This window comes from Callithrix jacchus, chromosome 15 (assembly GCF_049354715.1).
Source record: "Callithrix jacchus isolate 240 chromosome 15, calJac240_pri, whole genome shotgun sequence".
NCBI lineage: Eukaryota > Metazoa > Chordata > Mammalia > Primates > Cebidae > Callithrix > Callithrix jacchus.
This window is the reverse complement of record NC_133516.1, coordinates 98451830-98464526: the sequence shown is the minus strand read 5'-3', so window position 1 is coordinate 98464526 and position 12697 is coordinate 98451830. Positions and strand designations below refer to the sequence as shown.

The following is a 12697-nucleotide window of genomic DNA, read 5'->3' as shown; positions in this document are numbered from 1 at the left end:
AATGGGGTAATGTGAAAAAGTATAATAAATACACTATGTTTTCCTCTGTTTTCAGATTTTTTTGACATTTCATAGTATATGACAAATGGAATGACAGCCTTAAACATACTGAAGATATTATTTGAAAATGTAACATTCTATTTGAAATAAGTTTAGCCTCTTTCCTAAGTTTAGTGTATTCAGATACACTAAACAAAGTTTATACAGACAGATTCCTAAGGAACTCTAGTCAGAAGAAAGGGATATGGAAAAATTCATTATACAAACTAAGGATATGGAAAAAACTCATTATAGAGATTAAGGGCCATAATAGAGACTATGTAAGAAAAGGAAGAGGCCTGCCGCACAAGCTCGAGGTTATTGTTCTGTGGGATGTGGCAGAGGGTCAGGAAAATTCACATGTGTGGTGCTGTCTGAGCAGGGTTTTGGGAAATTAATGGCATTTTCCAAGAGGACAGGTGGGGAAGGAAGGCCAGGCAGAGGATGGGAATAACGCAAGAACACAAAGCAGGGGACAGCATTATATGTTCGGGGACCTACAGCCTGTTCAGTATTGCTCAAAGTTCGACGAAAGCCAGAGTTGTGTGGGTGATGAAAAGTAATCAGCATGATATCCTGCAATATTTTATTTGCCTTCTTCATAAGTCTACTTTTAATTTTATTCTGTAGAATGGATGGTGGAATCAGCAAATGATTTTAAGTAAAGGAAATTATTTGCTCAGACTTGTTGAGAAAAGGCCATAGTCTTCATGGTTCTTTTTCTTCATTTTTTTTTTGAGAGGGTCTCTCTGTTGACCAGGCTGGTACACAGTGGTGCACCATGGCTCACTGCAACTTTGACCTCCTGGGCTCAAGCAACTCTCCCATCTCAGCCTCCTGAAGAGCTGGACTACAGGCATGCACCTCCACACCCAGGCTGAGTACAGTGGCATGACCGCTCACTGTAGCCATGAACTTATGGGTTCAAGTGATCCTCCCACCTCAGCCTCCTGAGTAGCGAGGACTACAGGATGTACCACCTGCCCATTTTTTTTTCTTTTTGTAGAGATGGGGATTGGGAGTGATGTACTGTCTATGCTGCTCAGGCTGGTCTTGGACTTCTACAATCCTCCTGCCTTGGCCTTCCAAAGTGCTGGGATTACAAGCATGAGCCACTGTGCCTGACCCCCATTTTCCTTTTTAATATTAGCATTCTTACCAGGTAACATTAGCAGAAATGAAATAATTGAGTTTCACATGGTTTCTCTCTCCCTCTGGCAGAGAAACAAGATAACAGTAAAAAATCCAGAAAGCAAGCAATTTGAAGGGGAAACTAAGGATAATCCTTAAGTGATTATCCTAACTAAGATTTGACTGTACACTTTTTATAATTGTTGAATTATTTACCTTCTTTGACTCTTCCTGGACTGAGGCAAGGTGGTCTGGAGAGTAGAAAGGACCTTAGCCAAGAAGCTAGGAACAGGCTTTCTGGATCTCATTCTGCAATTGTGTGTCTCCAGACAAATTGCTTCGTTGAGTTTGTATTCTGATCAGGAAAATGAGGAAGTGTGATTCTATCAAGGCTTCTCAAGTTCTACTTTTATCACAGTCACCTAAGGTGGTTCCAAAATATACTGATGCCCAGATCTGACTGGAGCACACGGTGTAGAGGTGGAGCTGAGGTCTCTGTAACAGACTGGGCGGAAAGTGTAATGTCTGGTCCTGCCACTTATTAACTGGGTGACCTAGAGTAAGTTACTTCGTGACTCCTGTTTTTCTCATAGGTGAAGCAGAGATGACAATCTCTCTACTTCATAGCCCTGGAAGGGTAAAATGTTAGAATGCTTTTTAAATATCAAGTATATTGCCTGTCACATAGTAACCATTCAACAGATGTTATATGTTATTTGTATAGCACACAGTATGCAGTGTGTGTGTGTGTGTGTGGTGTGTGTATTTGGTGCAAGGAAGATGCTCCATGAATATCTGTTGCGTAAATAAAAGTTGTTTTTTTTTCCCCCCGCAACTTCTTTTGTTCTCAGATCTGAAATTATTAGCCCAGGAATTACTTCCCCAAGAAAGGTAAAGCTAGTTTGAGAGAAGTGCTTAAATGTGGTGCTTAATCTTTGCTCTCTTAGACTGACAGCCTCATAATAATAAAAAAAAATGATTTAAAGATGAAAGTCCTCCTGGAGTGGGCGAGCTGCTAGCGGAAGGGAATGAGCCTCAGAGACTGTTGGCCGGATCCAGCCGGCCGCTACGTAATCCACTCCAGTGACTCTCCCCCAGGTGCGCATCTCCATTTTATCTCACAAGATGCCGTCAAATTCTCAAAGTCATTGTAATTACAATTGATTCTGAATCACAGAAAAGCAATATTCCATTTTCCGTGTTGTCGACCAAGCAGAAAACAGAACAACGTAACTTTTAAAAAGCTTGAAAATCAGGGCTATCAAAAATAGAAAGCCAACTTCTATTCCCCAGGAACGGGCTGATGCAAACGATCCGCGCACACAGAGCCGTGTGCTTTTTCTGGGTGGTGGCGGTTCCCTCGCCAAGTACTCGGCGTGTGGTTCTCGGCGTCTGTAGCGAGAGGAGTTACAGTTTGGTACCGGCAGGGAGGAAAGCGCCTCGCAGTCTCTGGAGGTGGCCTCCTAGAAAGATCGCCGGGAGGGGAGGAGCCCCGATTGTCCTGGAAGAAAAGCATGGCCCCATCCGGGAAGTCGCCGGGAGCCGGGAGTCGGGGCTGGCGGCGCTGGGTCTGGAGGTGGCAAACGCCGGAGCTGCCGGCCTCGTAGCCGGGGCCTGAGCGCCTGGCAGGGGGCTTGGTGTGCGCCCGGGAAAGACGCACAGCCGGGCGGACCTGCGTGGGCTTCGGCATCGCCCCGCCGCGCGGGGTTGGGGCTGAACCTGAGCAGGGCTCACCCCGGCCCGGCGAGCGCGAGGGCAGCCCGGGTCCCCTCTGCACGGACGGGAGCCGCTCGCTCGGGGCCGGGATCCCTGGGCCTCGGCGGGGCGCGGCAGCCCCTCCTCCCCCCCCGGAGCCCGCGCTTCCGCCCGAGCCCCGGAGGGGGCCGTGACCGTGGCCCCGCCGCGCCTTCCGCCTGGAGCTGCCGCCGCCGCCCGCCCGCGCCCTGGTGCGCCGCGCCCACAGGCCTCGGGAGCCGGGAGCCGGGAGCAGGGAGCGCCCGGGCCCAGGGGCCTCCGCCGCGCGACCGAGACGCTCCCCGAGCTGGACGTGGGGAAGGTTCGGCCCGCTCGGCGTCTCGCCGCCGCCCGGGATAGGCCACTGGGCACCTGCAGCCGCCCAGGAGCGGGGAGGTGGCCGGGCCCTGGCCAGGGGCGGCCGCCACAGGGGACCGGCGGGGAGAACCGAGCCAGCCGAGCCGCCTTCCTCTCCCAGACTCGCAGCGAAACCGGACAGCTCGACGCCCGGAGCGGACGCGCTAGAGCCCAGAGGGGCCGAGGGGACCCCCGCTCTCCTGCTGCCTGCGGCGGACTGGGGACGCCGGCCCTTGCGCCGCGGGCGTGTGGTGGGGCATTTCCGTTATCCTCTCCAAGACAGCCCGCCACGATTCCTGCTCTAACAAGCGCAGTCTGGTGTCTAAGCCGACTCTGCCTCCTCCCCTCCCTCCTTTCTTCCACGCACCTTCGTTCGTCCATTCTTACCTTCTTCCCCAGGGCGCCAAGACAAACGTGGGCAAGAGCGAACAAGTTAGGATACTGCCAAGTGTGTGTGTATTGGGGTGAGGGGTGCTAGTGAGTGGGGAGAAAGTGATGAAAATAAAATTAGAAATCTCAGAGTATGTAGCAACACACACACGCGAGTTCCCCGCCTGTTGGCAATACTGGCTCTGTCCAAGTGGAAGCACATTTTAATGCTCAGTCTTAGAAGAAGATTTCGCAGATACAGGCATCAGAGGTAACGCTGCAGCCGACGGTTTCCTTTTCCTTCTCGGCATTTTTATTTTTTGCTTTTCTGAAGTATATTCCTATTTTTATTAAAGGGACCACAGGAGTTAACACGCTGTTTGAAACCCATTCCTGGCCACCACTGAGGCCGGCTTCTCAGGGAGCCTTTGTCGCCTCTGCCGCAGATGTCACTGGACTTTGCTCAAGGTGTAATATGAGGGGACAGGTGCCTCGGGGGGCTTGGGAAGACACCACGCTGTGCTCTGATGTGTGTCCCCATCCCGGCGAGGGCAAGTGCTTTGCATAAGGACGAGATGGGTTGCTGAAGAGGGAGGTGGAAAACAAACAGACCCTTGGGTGTGTATCTTGAACCCCTTCAACACCCCCTTCGCCACCCCCAGCCTTCACCGAAGCGGTGTCAGGGTCCTTTTCTATGCAGCATGCTCTCCCTCACTTGCGAAAAACTGCATTGAAACGAGGCAGTCGGCAATGACTGCGGAAACAGGCTTTCTAGCGAGTCCTCTGGCTACTGCGTAGTCATGGAGTATTCTTTTTTTCAAAAGGCCTCTTCCAGTTGATTCCAACCGGGTTCGGGTTATTGTTCTGACCACCGATAGGGGGCAGCAGGTGTCCTGCGATGCCCCGGCTCTGTGCACGCAGAGTGCCCTGCTGTCCCCGGGAATCCGACCACATTGAACGTTTGGGGTAGAAGCAGGACCTGCTGCCTCTAAGTCCACCGCAGCAGCCGCCGGGCCTTGGGCCTCCCAGCCTGGGCGCCTGGGGTGCTTCCCCTTTGCAACGGGTGAGCGAAGCCATCTGTGCAGCAAGCCTGCCTGTGAACTTAGCGTACAGCGTAGATAAATAAACTCAGAGGTATGTAAATGGTGTCATTAAAATACACAGTCATTTGAAAGGACTGTGGGTTCTATTGGAGTTTTTGATGGTTTTTGAGTTTTCTCAATCGTAAAGGTACGGCAGTCAGTCTGTTTGGAGGGTGGCGGTAGCGGGCTCTGTTACGTTGAATTTTGAAAGGGCGTCTGTCCCTAGAAGTTGGGAACTCCTGATCCACAGGCTCGTTTGATGGCCGTGGTAGATTCCGAGGCATCTCGGAGGGGAACTGGGAGGACTGAGCTAGTGCTGGCAGGGTGTGTGTCCGCCCGCCCGCGCCGCGAGGCGTTGGCAGCCCAGCCCCATCCCGGGAGCGCGGAGCTGCGGCAGCTCGGATTGGTCCAGATCGAGAGTCCTGAGGGGCTGGGTTTTCCTGAAAACCTACCGCACTTGGTAAGCCAGAGCGCTTGAGTTTTTGGAATTGGCGAGGAAGCGCCCTGTATCTTCTCCAAATCCAAATTTTCTCAGATATGAGCACTTTCCCCCTAAATTAAAAATATATTCGTGGTTTGTGGAGCAGTAATTTTTTTTGGAGGAAAGAAAAATTCAATGTAAAAATTTAGAGACCGGCTATTATAATCATCTCTAAATAGGGTTTTTTTTTTTTTTTGAAGTGATAACTGCTAAATTATCCAAATGAAAAAAATGTGTAATAGTAGTAGCAAGGCTGTGCCCTTACTTTATAAATCTCATGCACAATTAAAAACTCTAATCCCTGAAATACCTTTGGAAGGGAGGGAAGGATTACAGTGTTTAATTACAGGATTTATAACAACACTAAGATATTTTCATTTTATTACAATTATGAACAAAACATTGATGATATCTTCTTTTAATGTAATTTTTCCAACACCGTAACAGATCCTAGAAATGCAATGGTAACTACTAGGGAAGGAGGAATTTCAATAGCACACTAAATTGTCAGAAATTTCATTAACATGGTAAGTTCATATCATGATGTCAGAATATAGACTCTCTTCAAATTAGTGATGAATACTAATTAAAGTAGTAGGACGTTTGTAGGAAAGTATCAAATCTGTATTTGAGAGGGGTGAGGAAGAATTAGAGGAAGGAAAGGACTGACTTGTGGTCTAGGTCAGGGAGGTAATGTGAGTAAATCTGGGTGGGATTTCCATACTGGGTTCATGACACTAGGAGAAACCAGAGGCCCAGCTGCTTCTGTGGATAGCCCTACAGCTGTTAAACCGTGGGATAGAGGTCACTGTGGCATCTGAGAACACAGATTATTCTTTGTGCCTAAAGATAAACCTGAACAATTTTTAAGTTTCTCACGGACCAGCACTGTTCACCCTCAAATGTGTTTCAGGAACCACACACTGAGCATGGGCATGTTTTAGTTCATGTTTAAAGGGGCAAAACTGAGCCAAGGACCCATCACAAAAGTGTCTTCTACATGTTTTTGCCATAAATTGGATAATATGAAATATCAACAATTTCAATATTAAAAGCAATTTATGGATTTATAGCACAACTTGGTTTATTTGCTGAATAATCATGTCTATCATTTCCTGTGCTACACACCAGCTAAGCAAGGTAGATAGCATTAGCTCCATTTTACACATGAGGAAACTAAGGTTCAGTGAGCTTGATCTGCTTGCCTACGTTTACGCAGAAAATGTCATTTACAAAGCCTTTTTTCTGATTTTAGAGCCCAGGTTTTTTACATCCTCTGACTGCAAACCCTAAAACTGTGTGTATCCATATAAAGGATTCAAACCTTGGATTCTCAGATATCCGGTCACTGAGCGAAAAATAGGAAAACTTATTTCTATCATGATTTGAGTGACTAAAACCCCAAAACTAAAAGCAAAACCAAAACCTACAGGCCACAGAGGATCTCAACCTCAAGTTTCTATATCCCACGTGATTTTTGGAAGTAATGATGGGGTGGGGAGGAATCTGCAACCTATTTTAAATTTTTGAAAATCTAAACGGAAATTGCCTGATCACTGCATAAAATTCTATTGTTTTCACTTTTCCTGGCATTGCATAGATAAAGTCAGTCCAAAATAGGAAAATACATTTATTGTTACTTAATAAGTGTAGTTTGTTTGCTAGACAATATAATTATATTAGGTCCATGGAAGGGTTGGAAAATGGTAATAATAAATGTTAAAAGACTTTGGACATGAAAAAGAACCACTGATACATGGCAAAATCTCATGTGTTAGTTCCGCCACTTAATAGAAGGTCTGTGATTATAGAGGAGTTGTGCTGCATTTGAGGATTTTATATTGCATTTCCACAAATATAATTGTTACATGAAGAACACCATTGTAAACTGGTCATGTTTAAATAATCAACACCATTCATTCTGGGTCATAAAGAGCTGGAAGAGGAAGGGCGTATTTGGAGATTATGAAATACCAGGTCCCAGAGATCAGTTTCTTTAAGTTCTCCCGATGACTGCTCTTTCTCTAGTCCAGTGATTCTCCAATACTTTAATCTTAAAACCTCACAAAGCTTTTGTTTATGTAGGTGTATGTGGATTGTGTGTATTGATACTACTGTATAGAAATTAAAATTGGAGAAATATTTAAAATATGTTGCTTGAGTTACTTAATTTATAATAATGACAAGGCCATTACATGTTAACATAAATAACATATTTTAATAAAAAGTATATGGTTTCCCAAATAAAAATTTGAGAAAAATGTTATTTTATATTTTGGAAGTCTCTTTAATATCTGACAGCTAGATTCTCATATTTGCTTTTGTATTCCATCTATTGTGACATGTTGTATAGGTTAAGAACATAAGAAAATCTGGCCCCAAAGAGAAACATATCACTGAAGAAAGGGGTGTTCTCAGGTAATTGTGGATAGTCTTTAATACTACTATAAAATCCTTCCAGTGGTAATTTCAAAAAAGTTCTTTGCAATGCGGAATTTAAGTCCATATCAATAAACTTTTCATATTCTGTTACATTAAAACCCACTGGTCTACTGATTGGACCTTTTACATACAGCGTAATACAGTGAGTGAGTGTTAACAGCATGTAATGGTCACTGAGAAATTCTTCCTTCACTGAATTATGCAGCTCTTCCAAATGTCTGTTTCATTTGTACAGTATCAAAATATCATATTAATTGTATTTCATCAGGAAATATTTTACATATTAGGATACAAATTTTCCAATATTTTAATTTTTACTTGTAAATTCAAATTTTACCATTGGCTTAAAAAAATTTTGTCAGTTGTCTTCCTAGAAGTGACAGGCTCACTTTGTTTATTTCTGAGAAACAAATCTGCCAAATATTCAAGTCTGAATAACCACAATTTGTCTTGTCAATCAGTTGTTCTTTCAAATAAAAATGCTATACTATTTAAAAAGTGACTAGTTCAACTTGAAACTCAATTGCACCTGTCCTTTTCCTAGACACCATCATACGTCTGTGTGTAATAGAAGCACTTTATGTATCATTTCTAGTTCCCCCCAAATATTAGAAAGACAAACCCTACAGGGTCAGGATTTAATAAATTTAATCAAATAATTTTTTTACTGCTTTATCCAGTACATTCTTAAGTGAAACTGACTTTTTTTTTTTTTTGCTACAGTTTGATGCCACTTTCTTGCTTTGTGTCAAGGCAACCACAGTTTCACCCACCATCATGGAAAACATTGACAAAGTGGAAGGGCAAATATCACCTTAGTACTTTAAAAGAGTTGTAACCTCAGAGAACCCCTGAGGCTCGGGGACCTCCGCAGATACTTTGAGAACCAGTGTTCTAGTCCTACGGCAGCTGCCATCTGGGTCACTCACTTGCTGCTTGACTACACGCTACCTTATGTTGTTACTTCTGCTGTCTGCAAATCCAACCTCCCTGATTACGAACTGTATCATTTATGTGTGTATCCTGAGGACAGCTGAAGTGCCTGGCAGGCAGTACAATTACAGTTTGTTCATGACTGATTAACTGACACATTGGAATTAGTGATTCATGTACACGCTTATGTTATCACAGATTACATGCTTGTTGGTTTTGCTTTTTTATTTTTGTTACCAAGTGAGGAAATACATTTTGGGGAACACATTTATTCTGAGGAAGGAAAGGAACCTTTGTCGTGATATGTTATTATTTTTCCAAACAGCTATCATCATTGGAAGCCATGTTTGTGTGTGCTCTATTTTAATGATTCCATTGCTAGTACAGGAAACAACCTTACATACCAGTGTGTGAGAATTCGGGTCCAGTTTGTGATGAATTTAAAATATCACGGTCATTAATGCCACCAGAGGAATGGCTTCTAATAGTAAAGGGCTTGTCCAATTTGTATGTCAAGCTGCAAAACACAGCTAAAATTTGGGCAGTTGATTAGTTTCACTCTTTAGGTCAGGCAAGACTTCTTAAATGTGTGAGGAAGTTCTGTTGCCTATGAGGTCACAAATCAATCTACTATAAATAGCAGTATGCCTGTGTTTTCTTCACTTTTCGTAGTCTTAGTCTTGACTATTAGAAATTGTAGAGTGGCAGAATCATCCCTTCATCCAGCAAGGGGAAGTGAAACTATGCAGCTAATTGATTACTGGGAGCAATACCTCATTTTCAGTATAGGAAATGACTTCTCTTTTTGCAGATGAATTTGCTAAGAATAACTCAACACATATGTGACTCAGTGATATTGAACAAGGCCAAGAATGTAGGTAAGGATGCACAATTTGCATTCTTTTAACATGATTGAAATTTAGACTTGGACTTGCTGGATAGTAGGTATATTCAGGCCTGTTCCCCTAAAGTAGCATGTCCAATGACAGTATTTCACTATTAACCCCTTCCAAGAGGAGGTGTGTCTAATAAATTAGCATCTAGCTACATGTGATAGTGCAACTTAGAAACGTGAATTTAAATTTAAATTTTAAAGCAGATTCTCAAGTTATTAAGACACTTATGTTTGGAAAAACTTGGGTATGTTAATCCACTTTTGCAACAGTAAATTTTATGAAATCTACATACTGATCTAGTATTTCCAATGAAAATTTAGGAACCAGATTGAGATGTGCTCGATATGTAAAATTCACATCAGATTTCAATGACTTAATATGATAAAATTGATAAAATATCTCAATAATCTTTAGACTGATTATATTTTGAAATGATAATTGGATATGTTGGGTTAAATAAAATATTATTAAAATTAATTGGCCGAGCGTGGTGGCTCACGCCTGTAATCCCAGCACTTTGGAAGGCTGAGGCGAGTGGATCACAAGGTTAGGAGTTCAAGACCAGCCTGGTCAACATGGTGAAACCCCATCTCTACTAAAAATACAAAAATTAATCAGGTGTGGTGGCACACACCTGTAGTCCCACCTACTCGGGAGGCTGAGGCAGTAGAAGCTTGAACCCAGGAGGTAGAGGTTGCAGTGAGCCAAGATCACACCACGGCACTCCAGCCTGGGTGACAAGAGAGAGACTCTGTCTCAAAATAATAATGATAATAATTAATTTTACATACTTCCTTTTACTTTTTATTTTAATGGTGGCTACCAGGTAATTTAAAATTATGTATGAGAGACTGGATGTGGTGGCTCATGCCTGAGCCAGCACTTTGGGAGGCCAAGGTGAGGTGGGTGGATCACTTGAGTTTGGGAGATAGAAGCTATGATCATGGCGGTGCCCTCCAGCCTGGGGATGGAGTGAGACCTGGTCTCAAAAATGAAACAAAATAGTCAAATAAAATTATATATGAGAGTCTTATATTTTATCTTGGACAGAGCTGGTATAGGACACCTCCTTCTACCTTTGTGGATAAGAAGGCAAATGACAAATATTATATATTAAGTTTTTTCTCATTATGTGAGATATATATTTGCTCAAAGCAACTAATATCTAAAAATTTATTAGACAAAAAAATGTATTAGACACCTGTTCAGCATACCTCAAAGCCTTCTTCACTCAATCAGTATTGTTTTTATATTTCTGTGCTAAGCAGTGCCAGATTTACTTTACATCCAGTTTGTATTCTGGGAGTCATTTTTTTTTTTTTTTTTTTTTTTTTTTTTTGTGACTGTGTTGTTTCCGAGCAGTTTTATATTCACAGAAAATTTAGCAGAAAGTACAGAGAGTTCCCTGTTCCCACATGCGCACAGTCTCGCTCACTATCAACATCCCACAGCAGACTGGTACATTTGTTCCAATCGATGAAACCACATTAACACATTGTATCACCCAAACTCCATAATTTCTATTAGGGTGAATTCCTGATGTACAGTCTATGGGTGTGGGCAAAGGAGCCACTTTTAAAAAATGTATGTTACGTATGATATTTCTGTTTTTCTATTAAGATACATGACTTAAAATGGAATTGAAACGAAAGTCTTCAGTGGTTTAGAAACAAGCCTTTTTTTGTTTAAAATGTCATATTGTTGTAGAACATTTGAAAAACAACAAAATAATTGAGATAAAGTAAAGAAATTAACCATGGTCTTATAGCCCAGGAAAAATAAAAAATCAACTCACGACTTGTTTTTAGTTTCTTCTAGGTATTAAGTATACATTACAATTATTGAAGAATATAGTCATGAATATTTCCCCATGTAATTATTTTTTAAACTGAATAAATAAAAATTATTTTTTAAACTGAATAGTATTCCATTATATAGTACATATATATACATGCCATTATTCATTTTACCAATCTCTGATTATTCTCATATACAGATTTCTTTTACATCTCGATTATCATCTTTAAACATATAGGATTGTGTCCTAAGAAACTGCTGGGTGAAGGGAAAAGGAATTGATTGTGGATATACATTGCCAATGTTTCATCTAGAACGTTTCTATGGTAGCGCTATTTTTGCAATACCCTTGGTGAAACCAGGTATTAAAATTTAAAACAATGTTCATCAATTTTAAAAGCAAAACTTGCTGTTTTAATTTGTATTTTGGATTCCTAATGAGATTGAACATTTAAAAATATGTTAATGAGACAAGAATGTTTCTTTTGAATGTTCTGCTTATGGTCATTGCTCATTTTTGGCTGTATAGGTATTTTTCTTATTATTTGTAAGATATCTTCTGATGTAAAGATATTAAATATTTACCTGCCATCAATGTTGAAAATTTTTCTAAGTTACCATTTACCTTTTAATTATATTTATGATGTTTTAAACAGAAATGCTTTTAACTTTTAGGTTAATTCATATATCAGTCTTTTTATTGTTTCTTTCTTATCTACTTGTAATCAAATAAATATTCATTTGTGTTTTAAAATAGACCTCCCCTCCACTCCCCTCCCCTGCCCTCCCCTGCCTTCCCCTCCCCGAGTCTTACTCTGTCACCCAGGCTGGAGTGCAGTGGTGAGATCTTGGCTGCAATCTCCACCTCCCGGGTTGAAGCAGTTCTCTGCCTCAGACTCCCGAGTAGGTGGGACTACAAGCACGTGCCACCACACCTGGCTAATTTTTGTATTTTAGTTGAGATGAGGTTTCACCATGTTGGCCAGGCTGGTCTTGAACTCCTAACCTCCTGATCCACTGGCCTCAGCCTCCCAAAGTGCTGGTATTACAGGCAAGAGCCACTGCCTAGACCTTAATTTTCAAATGGCTCACTCTACTTTTTTCTGGGATTTATTTCATTTTGGCATATTTATGAAGTAGAAGTTCTAATTTTTTTTTCAAATAGTTAACCAATTGGTGTAACATCATTTTTTTTAAAAAGCAATCTGTCCTCACTTTAAAAAACTGAGCCTTAACACATACTAAATTCTTATCTATACAAGGGTCTTTTTGCAATCCATTCATCTGTTCTTCTCAGACACTGATTCCACATAGTTTTAATTATTATCATATTTTTTAATATCTGATAGTATGCCTTATCTTTTAGTAATCTTTTTTTTTTTCCAAACACTTGAGTTGTAGTGGATATTGTCTCCACTCAGTTCCTTTAGGGGAGT

At 42.0% G+C, this 12697-nt stretch overlaps 1 protein-coding gene across 1 annotated transcript in view; it reads left to right on the top strand.

Annotated features, from left to right (window-relative positions):
* The window catches only part of LOC128929785 (uncharacterized), a 104802-nt gene extending 93418 nt beyond the window's left edge, over positions 1-11384 (top strand). The window contains exons 5-6 of the mRNA XM_078352269.1: positions 7547-7611; positions 8359-11384. The gene's annotated coding sequence lies outside the window, so the exon portion shown is untranslated. The remainder of the gene's footprint in view (positions 1-7546; positions 7612-8358) is intronic.
* Positions 11385-12697: the final 1313 nt, after the last annotated feature.